General features: G+C 36.8%; 2 long non-coding RNA genes across 2 annotated transcripts in view; one reads left to right on the top strand and one right to left on the bottom strand.

The window, feature by feature from the left end:
* LOC141381266 (uncharacterized) overlaps positions 1-14535 on the top strand; it is a 191580-nt gene that overhangs the window by 1419 nt on the left and 175626 nt on the right. The gene's annotated exons all lie outside the window — the stretch shown is intronic.
* LOC147845996 (uncharacterized) lies at positions 2928-6006 on the bottom strand. The gene is made up of 2 exons (XR_015481540.1): positions 4637-6006; positions 2928-3629 (listed from the first exon to the last, which is right to left on the bottom strand). It is a non-coding gene; the product is annotated as an uncharacterized LOC147845996 (long non-coding RNA).

Genomic DNA, 14535 nt, shown 5'->3' with positions numbered 1-14535 from the left:
CAAAGTTCAAGACTGTTCAGTCAAGTATATTGTTTTGAAGTCATAATTACTCGAAATTTCAGACCGATTATCAAAGTAATGTGGGACCAATACAATATAGGGACCGTTAAAATGATTGAATTTGGATATATAAAAAAGAATTTTACCTCGATATTGTTCTTTTGATGCTTTGATGGTTATGTGCTGGTTCTTTGCTGATTATTTGCTGGTTCTTTGGATGTCATGTGCTGGTTCTTGCTCATTCTTTGTTGATTAAAGTGCTGGTTATGTGTTGGTTCTTGCTAGTGCATTGCTTGTCATATGTTGGATCTTTGCTGGTTAAAGTGCTGGTTCTTTGCTTGTCATGTGCTGCTCTTTCTGTTCATATTTAGAATTTTTGCTTGTCACATGCTGGTTCTTTGCTGGTTATGTGCTGGTTCTCGCTGATTATTTGCTGGTCATGTGCTGGTTCTTTGCTGGTCATGTACTGGTTCTTTGCTAATCATATGCTGATTCTTTGCTGGTTCTTAACTGGTCATGTGCTGGTTCTTGCTCATTTTTTGTTGGTTAAAATGCTGGTCATGTACTGGTTCTTTACTTGTCATCTGCTGGTTCTTTGCTTGGTGTGCTGGTCATATGCTGTTTTTTTGCTAGTTGTGCTGGTTTGTTGCTGGTTCGTTGCTGGTTCTTTGATGGTCATTAGCTGGTTCTTTGGTTATGTGCTGGTTTCTTGCTGGTCATGTAGTGGTTCTTTGCTAGTCATATGCTGGTTAATTTCTGGTGATAAGCTGGTTCTTTGGTTATGTGCTGGTTTCTGCTGGTTCATTGATTAAAAAAAAAAACCTACATAACTAGCAAATGCTGTTTTTTTCAGCATTTCCCTGCAGAACCGAAAGAAAAGAGAAAAGGCTACTACAGCTCTTGTGCACAAGGAAGCGTATCTGACAGGTTACCATGGTCTCCACTTTAAATGGTCATGTGTGAAAATCCCAGAAGATCAGCAGTTTCTAAAATAACTAGTTCATCTGGCACCAACAACTGTGCCACATTCAGTCACCTAAATCACCTTTATTCCTGATTTTGATGCTCGTTCTGTTACATAGTTTTCAAGTCAATAGTGGAGGCTTTGAAGCTTTACTTCCCTGTAACCAGAGGACAAGATCTTCTGTTCTGCAGTTTTAATTGTTAATCTTGTCTGCTTCAACTTCAACCAAAACACCCTCTTTCATCTCTGCAGTACAATGTATTCCAATATAAGTAGTAGATGCAAGGTTTTTGTGGACATCTAAAAAGTCCAGGCTCTGTGGGGACTCTGAGTGCTTAGTAGGAGGCTTCCTTTTGTAGACGGCACTTCTGAAGCTTAATGGCTTTTTAAAGAAGTCCCTGGGAAAAAAATAACTATACAAATGCAAGGCTCAATGGACTTCTTTTAACTTCAACACATCATATAGTCAGAGTTGAGTAGTAATGGAAAATATGTAATGTGGATTCAGATTTTTAAAAATAATGTCAATAAAGTAAACTATTTATAAAGGTGCCCTATAATGAAAATCTAAGGCATAGCAGAATATTAAAACATCAGTATATGGCATACTGTGAGCCTCAGACACCACTGTTTTCGCCATCTTATGTAAATTCCACGAGTGTAAAATCCCGGTGGATAGACGGAAGACAAAACAAACTGTGACAAGACTCACGGGCCACGCCCTAGCTCCGCATTTGCATGTATGCCTAATTTGGGTCGTTCATCCAGAGCTGACAAGCAGCCATTACATCAAGCTTTGAGATCATAAAAAAAGCGTTGAGATCATTAATATGCACACCTCTTGCTGCGTTTGATAAGCAACAACATTTTCTAATGAGACAACACAGATCATTTTGATCTCTTAGTTATTTTTAAGCATATTTTTCACATCTATATAGGACTTTTATTTTAAAATCGTGAGCGCCAAATTGCCTCAGAACGCAAAATCGAAGATTTACAGGTTATATTGTGAAGTTTAAAGCGTATGTTTCAACAAACATGTGTAGATGCTGAATCTTGTCAAATCACTCAGCTCAACTGTCATCTGATCATGCAGAGATTGATATTCCTGGCTGTGTTTTCCATGACTATAGCATCAAGTTTAATTATAATTTAGCCTTTATAGGCTTATAGCAAAATAGGTTAACGTTACTGTGGCTAGGGGGCGTGGCCGAGAGCCGTGGGAACGGAGTGAGGCCACCGCGTAAGTTGATACGCCTGCGGTGCGCACCTGCCTCGAATCCCACGGAAGGAGCTCTGGACCATAAAAGGAGGAACGATGGCAGAGGAAGCCGGGAGAGGACCGGGCCCGGACATATTGTTTTACTTTTGCTTTCAGCTTGACAGCAGTCTTCGTGAGGAGCTGCCGTCCCTGTTATTAATAAAAATTTTAAAACTGCGTCGGTTCTGCGCCTCCTTCTTCCCGGCGGCCAAAAGGCCGTGAACTTCATTACAGTTACTCTGTTTGGTTTTTTATATGTCCGTGTTCAGTGTACATCATGCTCTGCATGTCTGTAAGGATGGCACATCACAGCAGAGCTCATTAATATTCACGACACAAGCCATATATGGTCAATCATGGATCTTCTGATTCTATGGGTGTTTTATGGAGTAATAAATGAGCCCATAAAACCGTTTCTGGAGATAAACCTACTATATCTGAGTACATTTTAACTTGTTAAACCATTGCAGTATATAAAATACCATTTGTTAAGTTAATTTTTATGGATTACATAGTGTAATATTTACACATTTGCAGGAAGTTGTTCAATTCATTGATTCTCCAAATTTTTCTTTTTTTGTGAACTCTTATATATTTTCACATTAAGTGAAGATTTGCATTCATGGGTTATGTGACATTGGTACAGTCATGTGCACTTCTTGTGGATTTTTATAATGTTTAATAAAGCAGTGACATTGCTCTAATCTGCATGTGCTACCACTGACAGGTCAAACTTAAAAGCCAAAGCCTTTTAGATATGTATAAAAAATAGCCTATGTAATATAGTCTAATGACATCATCAAATTAATAAAATATACAGCAACTAAGAAAATAAATGACAGAAATGGGTTAAAAAAAAAACAATATCTCTAAAAAGGATCATAATTACAAGATTAAAATATTTAGATTTTTTTTTAGATAAGGCAAATGCGTTTGTTAACCATTACTAATGGGTGTACATTTATAGTAAAGTATATAGTATACAGTAAAGTATAAAGTTTATCTGAGTTGTTTAGATTCAAGAATAAATAATTAAATGTAAATAATTAAAAGTAAAAAGGTAATGCTAAAACGCATACAATTAATGAAAGAAAAAAAAAAAACATTTTAGGAGATTTAGAAACCCCGGTGAGACGTATTTTTAATGTGCCAAAAGGAATGTCTCTGTGGGTCTGCAGAGCTCATCAGACTGTCTGTAGGTGTGTTGACAGGTCTTATGCACACAGAATGAAACGGCTAAACCGATTGAAATGTTGATGATGATAATAATAATAGCAACAAAACGTGTCACTAAATATAGGCTACTTGGGCGGTCAATTAATATACCTGTGTGGGAAGCACTGTGGTTAGCACAAAAGTAATCTAAATGTAATCCAAAAGTAGTCTGATTACATTAAAGGGCACCTATGGTAAAAAATCTACTTTTCAAGCTGTTTGGACAGATCTGTGTGTTGGTATAGTGTATAGACCGTCATACTGGGGTGATATGAACACACCCAGTCCTTTTTTTTCAATTTAACTACAAAAAAATGGTCGGCCAATTGGAGCTGTTTTCAAATCGATCACACCATTACGTAGGTGTGCGATCCCCCCGCCCACCGAATTGATTGACAGCTGTGCGCATTAACATGTTCCGGTAGTCGCGTGTATATGTCAACAAGACCAGGCAGACATACGCAGAGCAACCGGGAATAAAAGCTCTGTTCTGTTCGCTAGGACCAGCAATCATCATCAAATGTGATTAAGAGTAAGTTTCACATGTTTAAAGTGTTTTAAAACAGAGTATGTGTGTAATTAATTACAGCGTTTTACTTCAGCTTTACTTCATCAGCACAGCCGCGTGTCAGAACAATTATAAAAGAAGACGCTTCAATCCCGGTTTGTGGAAGTTAAATCAGGTTTATTTTGTACATTAGCATAACAGATATCCACACAGTATTTGAGGTTAGCCTTAACTAAGCTAAGCGCGCTCTGTCTGTCTGCCTGCGTGCGTGCGTGTGTGTGTGTGTGTCATCTGCGATGTGCCTGTGTGTGTGTGTGCGCGCGCGTTAACCTTGTAACGATATTGTGTGTGACTCATCAATGCAACTTCACAATACTGATTAGTAAAGGTTAGTTCTTACTGTAGTATCTCACAAACGCTACGTGAGACCTCCTTCCTTTGTCTGTCTGTTGTCTGACGCAGCTGAGGGAGGAGGCATGTAGAAATAGTGGGCGGGATAGAATCGTCTTAAAGGCGCAGTACGTTAAAACCACCCCCTGCTTGAAATCAGTATAAGACAGCATCTTGTAAAAGGTATAATGAAAAATCTGATGGGTATTTTGATCTGAAACTTTATATACACATTCTAGAGACGCAAAAGACTTATATTAAATCTGAAAAAAGGGGTAACCTAGGTGCCCTTTAAAACAAATGTGTCTTTAGAGATTTTAAGACATTATAGATGTTTACCTACTACACTCAAAAAAAAAAAAAAGATTTTTGCTGCTTGTTCAAACTTATTTAAATGGAGCTGAATCAGTACAATACTTGTGTTTCTTGGCACAACTTAATTGTTTTATGTTCAGTCCACTTAAATTTGTTAAAACAATTAAGTTAATTGACTTGTATTGGGACAACATGAAGGAATTGTGTGAAACCCAGCATTATTTACAGTGTATGATTATATGATCTAAAAAATAATGGATTACAAAATGTGTCATGTAATTTGTAATCAGTAACAAAGTAATCGGCTTTGTAGTCTACATATAATAGTTTTAGCATGAGAAAATGATTTGACAGTTCGCTGCAGCTTCCATAGATGAATAACAAAAGCTGTGTTGTTGTTGTTTTTTTGTCTGTGTGTTTCTAATTAATGCATTTTTTTTTTTTGTCTTGAAAGTGATCAAGCCTGTTCCCTATATATGTTCAGGCCTTTGTTTGTTTGCGGGGCTTAGGGGCGCCATTTATGTTTCATGTTTTCTTCACTTTCACATCTGAAAGTACCTTGAGGATGCTTGTTGATTAAGGTTACTCTCTCGTATTGGACTTGCAATTAATTCTGGAACACTGTGCTGTGCTCAGGTTTCGCTGCTTAATTGAAAAGGAAAGATCATTAGAGTGTTCTGCCGCAGTTTCTGAGCCAAGCCAAGAAGGACCAAATAAAAACAAAAAGACTTTCATTAGCAGATGGTACATTTCCAGGATCTCCATATGCAGGGTGTTTTTCTCAACTCTGGCCTCCGTGCCCTCGGCGATCAAAGCTGCGGGTTAACGTTTGATATGTGGGACTTACTCATCAAATTCTGATCTGAAGCTGTGGTTCACACCTCTGATTAAAGCTGGTTCGGGATCAGACCACCTCTTCGTCTTCCAGTCTCCATGGCGTTGTGTCGGTTTCATCTGTAATGATGAGTCCTGCCCGCCGTGGCAGGTGTAATGTGTTTTTGGGCCAGTCACTGATGAGAAGCTCTCCGGTTCCCTGCGGTCCTGTGAGAGAAACTGATTTCGTTGTGCTGTACGAGTTGTGCTGAAAGTGGATCATTTTGTGATAGGCTTGACAACCACAAATCAGTTTTCATTACAAAGCAAACAAAGCTGCAGGAAGTGGGAGTGAGCTATACTGGTGACGTACAAGATCCTCTAAGGAAATTCAGTTTATTTGGGATGTGCTAAATTTGTTTTGAAGGAAAATTATTTAGATTTTTTTTTTGTTTGAATACAAAAAATAAGAAGGTCAGACATGATGAAGATACACTACAGCTCCAAACAAGTAATTCACAGTAAAGATTTTTGTAATATAACAAAATACACTCATCGGCCACTCTATTAGTTACACCTTAATATTACCAGGTACCTTAATTCTTCGTGGCATAGATTCAACAAGGTACTAGAAATATTTCTCAGAGATTTTGGTCCATATTGACATGATAGCATTACGCAGTTGCTGCAGCTTGGTACTAATGGAGTGTGACAAGAAAGTATCCCCCACACCATTACACCACCACCAACAGCATGATCTGTTGATACAAGGCAGGATGGATCCATGCTTTTATGTTGTTGATGCCAAATTCTGACCCAACCTTCCGAATGTCGCAGCTGAAATTGAGACTCATCACGCCAGGCAATGTTTTTCCAATCTTTTATTGTCAAATTTTGGAGAGCCTGCATGTATTGTATCTTAGGTTGTATTGTATTCAAGGTTGGATGTTTTGTGCGTTTAGAGATGCTCCTCTGCACATCTCAATTGTAACGAGTGGTTATTTGAGTTACTGTTGCCTTTCTATCTGTCTGGCCATTCTCCTCTTACCTCTAGCTTAAACAAGGCATTTGCCCCCACAGAACTGTCACTCACTGGATATTTTTTCTTTTTCTGATCATTTTCTGTAAAACCTAGTGATGGTTGTGCATGAAAATCCCAGTAGATTAATAGTTTCTGAAATACTCAGATCAGCCTGTCTGGCACCAACAACCATACCACGTTCAAAGTCACTTAAATCACCTTTCTTTTCCATTCTGATGCTCTGTTTTAACTGCAGCAGATTGTCTTGACCATGTCTACATGCCTAAATGCACTGTGTTGCTGCCATGTGACTGGCTGATTAGAAATTTGCGTTAAAAAGCAGTTGGACAGGTGTACCTAATAAAGTGAGAGATGAATGTGTAAGTATATGTAAAGTATATGTATATGCAACAATACAGTTTGCCCACGGTTCAATACATATCTCGGTTTTTAAACAGTTTTCGGTTCGGTTCGGTTTTCATGGCTTGACACGTATTTTATTTTATTTTATTTTTTCAATAGGCAATAGGAACAGTAAGAGGTTAAGGAGAAAAATATAAAAACTATTTATTGCAATACTCATTTTGTTTTACTTAAAAGCCAAGAAAAGTACACTAGTTCCTAATGTATTGTATTGTAAAAAAAAATGAACACTGGAATCTCACAGCTGCTGGTACACACTGGAGAACACATACAATCCTACACTTTGAAAATAAACATACATGTGAAGTTATTAAAGATACATTGGCCATTTCTAATAAACATTTTTGTAATTAAGTAAACATAAATGAACCATCTTAATTATCTCAGTGCTGAAAAAATGCGAGACTGTAGTCTGTAACGCGGATCGGGTGCTTTTTATAAAATGACAAAAGCCTGCATCTCCAATCACTGAAAACAGCTGCAAATCTTTAGCGATAAACACCCGCACTGCCTTTGTTATTTTTATTTGTCTCTCGGAACCAGTTGGGTATGTTTGCTTGAAAGATTCAGCGAGGGATTGTTGATTTTTGGAGGACTTTATTACCTTCTCTGCTATCCTGCCTTCAGACAGTGATATTGCTGGGTGATGGCGCTGCAGATGTGCAGTCATGGTTATACGTGTAAAACAATGCTTGCACACAGTTATTTTTTGTTCACCGTTTTTTCTTTTATTGGCATTATACTTATCGGGAAAACCGAAATGTCCTCACTCGGCAGATTTGAAGGACGCCGGCGCTTTCTCTTACTGTTGCCTCACTTCACCGTGGCTCGCAATGTTAAAGTGTGGAATGATGGTTAAGCGCCTCCTAACTTTAGAGCATAGTGATTGGATATTTACCTGTGGGGAGGAGTTTTCTCATCTCAGCTTATGGACCTAAAGGCACACACAGTCAATTCAGGGAGATATAAAACGCACATAAATTATTTAAACGCAAAACCGAGGAAACCACAATTTACAAGTGCATATTGAACCGTGGAGGTCGTAATGTACGGTTCAATATTATATTGATAACCGTGGTATCCCTAGTATGTATGTATGTATGTATGCATGTATGTATGTATGTATGTATGTATGTATGTGTAACTATATATATATATATATATATATATATATATATATATATATATATATATAATATATAATATATATATATATATATATATATATATATTAGGGGTGTAACGATTTATCGTTGTACGATTTATTGCGATGCAAAAATGTCACAATATGCATCGTGGCGTTATGACGATTTGATTATGATATGACGTCCGTTTTTTCTTATTAGTTGAGCTGTTTGCACGTGAGCTGTGTTCCACCTGCTGTCGCACGTGAGTTCAGATTGCAGCAGCAGTAATGTTAGCAGACCAAGATGAGTGGAGCTGAAATAGAGGATGGCCCATCCTCTCAAAATCAGACGTCTGGCAACATTTCAGTTGTACAGTCATTGCTTTAGACTCGTCCGCTTTTTGACACGCATACTGGGTCAAACATCCTAAGTTTTAAAGTCTTCACAGTGTTACACACCGTCTAGGGATGGTGCACAACATGAAAGACAAGACGACAAAAATGAATTCAAAGATTTATTGGGGTTTGAATTCGGGAGCTGACAAGGCCAAAATAACAAACAAAAATTCCTTTATATTAAATCTCTAACTTACCTGATCACAAATAAAAAAAAGTACAATTCACTTCCCTAACTACCTAACACAAAAACAGAGGCAAAAAGGTTTTACAAAGAAAATGGCGTCAAACTCCTTACTATCCCAATATATACACTATTTACAATCTATTTACAAAAACAGGCAACCTTATTTGAAGGACAATCCAAAATCAATGTCAGCAGGCAACAAAGGTCAAACAAGCCGGTGGAACAAAGTATCATAAACAAAGCAAACACTAAAACAAACAGTACTCACAATTCTCAATATTCTCTCAGAAGTCAAACAAAGCAAACAGTACTACTACGCACAAATCTCAATATTCTCAGTCCTAACACATCCAAAAACTCTGCACTATACCACAATCAAACATTTCAACAAATACAAGCAAGTGACCAAAAACAAGATGGCTGCCAAGGCCATACTTTGCACATAACATACTTTGCACCGCGACATGGTTACCTCCTAATGGTGTTGAAAGAGTCACATACTGTATTTATAAGGTACAATTTACCCTAAAATATCATTCTGTCTTCATATAATGATGTATTGGCGGCTGCAAAATCACACATGACGTGAGCTGACTGTGAGCTGTTACTACAGAGGGTGGACTTTGATAGACGCGCGCGTATGGCAAGCCAATTTAGCATTTAAGCCTTTGTTCTGACTATCCATAAATATATTTAGAGATATCTCTAATTATATTTTGACTAGTCATATTTATAATTCGACTAGTCAGAATGACAATTGGAGATATCTGCAATTACAATTGTACTAGTAAGAAATCAGATTGGAGATATCTGCAAATATATTATGACTAGTCATATTCCTCCATTGACTTCTATTGAAAAATATTTGCAGATATCTCTAAATGAGTTTTGACTAGTCACAATTGTAATTAGATATATCTCTAAATGAATTTAATTAAATATGAATTAAATACCTGGAAATGTGGATTTTTTTTTTGCACACACAAAAAACGCAAGCAAAGCCTTAAGCTCTTACTGTTAAATTAAATTGAATAGAAAGCTTATTTTTTTTGCACCTTTACTTAAATTGTTCCTTAATTTTGTCTCTGTCATTTCAATAATATTTTTAAGAAGTTTTTAAATTGTTTTATTTTACAGAGAAAGGCCTTTTTAATTTATTTTCTTAAAGAAGGTTCAGTTTAACAAGTTGAAACAAAAGAAATACATAAAAAATAGTTTACTTGGTAAAATTTGCATTTCAGTTAAATTTTCAATTTTTATTCCAAATATCGTGATACATATCGAATCGTGAACATTATATGGTGATACACATCGTATCGTGAGCTGAGTGTATCGTTACACCCCTAATATATATATATATATATATATATATATATATATATATATATATATATATATATATATATATATATATATATATATATATGCAGCTAGAATTAGCATTAAATTGAATGGATTCATTGATTATTTTAATGGGTGATACTTAATCTATCACCCATGACCATGCAGAGATGTAAAGCCTAATAATCAAAAGGGCTGTAATAGTCATATGTTAGCAGAAAAAAAGTGTCCGTTTCATAGTAATATATGTCACATTTAATGATATTTTTTTAAACTTTGTTACAACAGATATCTCATCTATCAAATATTTAGCACAGAATGTTCAATATAAGTCTAAAAGCAGCAGAACAAGATTATTATCCATGTTCCTTTCCTGAAAAAAATCCTCAAATCTCAGTCTGTGTAATCCTGCAGAATAAAGCTGCTCTTGGAGGCTGGATTGGGCCGACATCAGTGATCCTGCAGTCTCCATGGCTACCAGCTCTCAGATGCTCCTTGTTTTCTAATAGCTCCAGTGATGAAAGTGCGATATTGAATATTTAGGACAACAGCCTAGAAAAAAAACTTCCTGGGGAATGCATACCCATGATTCCCATTTACAACTATGAAGAATATGTGAAAATGAGTTTGCGTGTTTCAGCAATGCTGATGTTTACAACATATGGCACTGCTAGCAAAATGGTCTCCATTTACATTTAGTCATTTAGCAGACGCTTTTATCCAAAGCGACTTACAAATGAGGATAAGGAAGCAATTTACTTAACTATAAGAGCAACAATGAATCAGTGCTGTAGGCAAGTTTCAGGTGTGTAAAGTCTAAGAAGCAAAGCATTGCGAGCAAGGCTCTCCATGCGAGTAATGAGTAAAAAGTGAGCTCAGTATTTCTGATCATTCATTGTTTAATTGCGCCTTCTTTTAAAACCTAGGGTGGGCAATTAATTTTTGCAAGGGCCCACATTAGACTCTGAGGCGGCTTTAGAGGGCCAGACCAATACACTTAGTTTAGTTTAGTTTAAAACTTTATTAATTCCCTTGGGGCAATTCATTTCGACATGGCGGTGCTTTACATATAGTATAACAAGAATGACACACTTAACACAATAAACATCAACACTTAATAGCAAGTTCAAAAAACAAATAATAGTCCATTGATTAACTACATTTATTACATAACCTAATTGCTTCAGGCACAAAAGTAAATTTATAACGATTTGGGGAACATCTTATTGTCCTTAGACGTCGACCAAGGGGCATCCACTCAAATGTTTATTTAGGGGGTGTGTTCTGTCTCCAAGTATTTCATGTGCCATCCTCAACACCTGCTGTTCGCAATAGTATGCAAGACTTCACAGGGGAACTCTTTGAACACAAATTAACGATGCCTTGAAGACGATTCTTGTTTTTTAGAGACAGTGAAGAAAACCAGCAAATAAAGGAAAAGGAAAAAATACTTTCAATAAATGAATTGTAAAAGGTCACAATTCACACTTTTAACAAACCATTAACTAACACTACTAGCTTAATAAACCACTAATTAACCATTTATTAATAGTTAGAAGGGTAGTAGTTGGGTTTAGGTTTGGGTAGGATTAGAGATGTAGAATAATCATACTTCATAACTACTAATGATCAGGTAATATCTTAATAATAGGCAGGTAATAAGCCAGTAGTTGATAGCATGAGTTGTGACCTAAACTAAAGTGCTACTACAAATGTTCTGTGAAACTAGTCAATAAACATTTATAAAAACTCTATAAAGTTTTTTTTTTTTTTTTTTTAAGTGAATTTTACATAATATATTTTAATGACCAGCATCACAATATCAACCTTATGTAAATACCACAGGATTGTTTGTTTGATTGCTTCACCTTAATTCATTTTTATTAATTAATTATTAATTTTTTTATGTTCAGTGAGAGAATTCTAGCCTGTGTTGGGATGAACAAGTGCACTGAAGTCAGGTTGAATGTGAGGTGGATATGTGATGATCATCACATAGAGAGGATCTGTATCTGGATTTGTTTAACCATTAATCTGTGGTAGTCTACCGTTATTACTGTGTAATTCCATACATAGTGTAAAGCTGCCTGGTTGGTTCCTGTCACATGACTCACGATTCACTCGCGGCACTCTAAAATGTTTAGATTTTTTTTTTCAACTCCCTGTGCATAGAAAGCCTTAAGCGTGACATTCTGCATGTACATCCTTTCCTATTTGAGCCCTGAACAAACTGTACATGTCTCCGTTTGAAATAGTAAAACTGAGCACGTAAATGATTAGAGATGTGACCCGGCACTGGTCTCACGGTTCGGTTCGGTTCGGTTACGATTATCATGCCATCGATTCAGTTCAATTTGATATCTCGGTGCATCACGGTGCATTGATGGTGCTTTCCATGCACAGTTTTATATTTTCTTCACAGCAGAATGCTTGTATTAAAATGTATGAATATATTTGTATACTATTTGTAATACAATTTTGTCAGGTATATAAACTGTACCTTTAAACAACATGAGCATTTATAGCAATTAATATAAACAAATATAAATATCCCACTCGCTTTCTGATCCTTGTCTACCAAGTTCTTTTACACCCGTTTGATTGGTCAGACCCTCAACAAAAACGGCTGCAATTGGCTCTTGCGACTGCACTCTTCACAGATGAGTGACACTGATAAGCGGCAAGCGGCAGGCGGCAGCGGCGATCACATCTGATCCATGATAGACAGGGTGGAAAAAACTCTGCAGGCACGTGCTCATGTTTGTATTCAGAAGTATCTCTGTAAAACAGCCAAGAAGGAGAATAAGTCACGCCATCAGGTCAAATGGGCTCACAGTGAGTAAGTGAGTGAGAGAGAGAGAGAAATGGAGTTTACTTTCATTCTCTTAATCGCAGTGAAGTAGGGGCTTCTGCTGTAAATGTCAGTGAAAGACTGTTCCAGCAAACAGATGCAGTGAAATTGTGCACAGCTTCTGTGTTTTTAAGTAGTTGGAGCGTTGTAAATACTCGTGCTCGCCTAGTAAGCTACGGCGACATAGCTCATATGAGATAAATGACTTCAGCACACAATAACCGGTTATGATTATTAATAAACCGATATCGAATTGTCCATGTCTGCATCGCGGTGCACCAAAGAAACCATTTTGACACCCCTATAAATGATGCTAAATGTGAAACTCCCCTTTTGTTGACTCACAATATCAGACCTGGGTACTGCAAGGCCCTGTTTGTGGTTGAATTAAAATAAAATAAATACTTAGGCCTAATCCCAATTCTATCCCTTAGCCCTTCCCCTTCCCTTTACGCCTTCAAGCTTAAGACAATTGGGACACATTGGGAAACGAGGGGTAGGGGTGTCCCAATTCTCACTAGCTTGAAGGCGCAGGGCTAAGGGGAAGGGGTAAATACCTATTCGAAGGAAGATTTTTCAGGACCACACTCAAAACCAAAGAGTAAGAAAATTTCCCAGAATACACCAGTCACAACGGCAGTATTGCTGAACCCGGAAGTAAGAAGATCCACAAATTATAATTTTTTTGTCTTTATTATGAACAAGCACATGTTTTAATACATTTATAACCACGCTCATGTTTTACAGTCATGCTTTAAAAAACACGCTAAAATAAAAACTGCTAAATTTCGCGACCTCTAATCCATAATCATAACTCCTGGGCCTTTATGCGGTCCGCTTGTGGTCTGGGGGAAATAAAATACCCAGGTCTGTTGTAAATGAATCCTTTGTCAAATGAAGTAACTAAAGCATGTTTTCTCACTGATGTGATCTGGAACTTTATAAAAAGTCAAATGCATCTGCTCTTTCTTCTGAAAAACTGAAATGCAAATATGTGTTTTTCCGTAATTTTTAACTGCAGTGTCTTTCTTCTTGTCTTCTGACTCTGAGCATCGTTTCTGCCTAAACTTGCATTTACTTCTCATTACCATTCATAAGTGTAATGTTGCAATACAACCGGTGAGTTGGGTAAGTTTGTGACATGCAGGACGTAGGTTGGTAATTCCCCTATAGGCTCAAAGATACACAATTCTCAACATTGATAAGTCACATTTGTGCTCTAAAATAAACACAACATAGCAATAATAATAATAATAATAAAACGGTCAACACTACAGCCAATTTAAACATCTACAAACCATCACATCTCAGCTTAAAGTGCTCAGAAAGTGCATAAACGGGCCAAATTTCTTCAGTGTCATGGATGCTTAAAATAATATTCCGGAAAGTCAAAGACTTGAATAGCTTGTGCTGCTTTCAGCTTCATTTCTGACTGCAGTCAAGTCGCATTTATTTCTACAACTGACTTTGAAATGTTAAATTGGTTTTCCAAGAAAATGTATGTTGGCTATTGTACGATGCACAACCAATCAGACTGGTTCAGTTATTTACTCAGTTAGGTGAATAGTTTTAATGAAACTTGAAATGGGATTAATGTTCTTGCACTGCACATTGTATATAGATTTTTTTGTACAGATTAATAATAGGGATGCTCCCTAGATCGGTATCAGCCAATAATTACTGTTAATGACTCGATCAGTACTCTCCAATCTGGCCAATCTCAT

This window comes from Danio rerio, chromosome 3, assembly GCF_052040795.2.
Source record: "Danio rerio strain M-AB ecotype USA chromosome 3, GRCz13ab, whole genome shotgun sequence".
NCBI classification, from domain to species: domain Eukaryota; kingdom Metazoa; phylum Chordata; class Actinopteri; order Cypriniformes; family Danionidae; genus Danio; species Danio rerio.
This window is presented reverse-complemented; position numbering and strand designations above follow the sequence as displayed.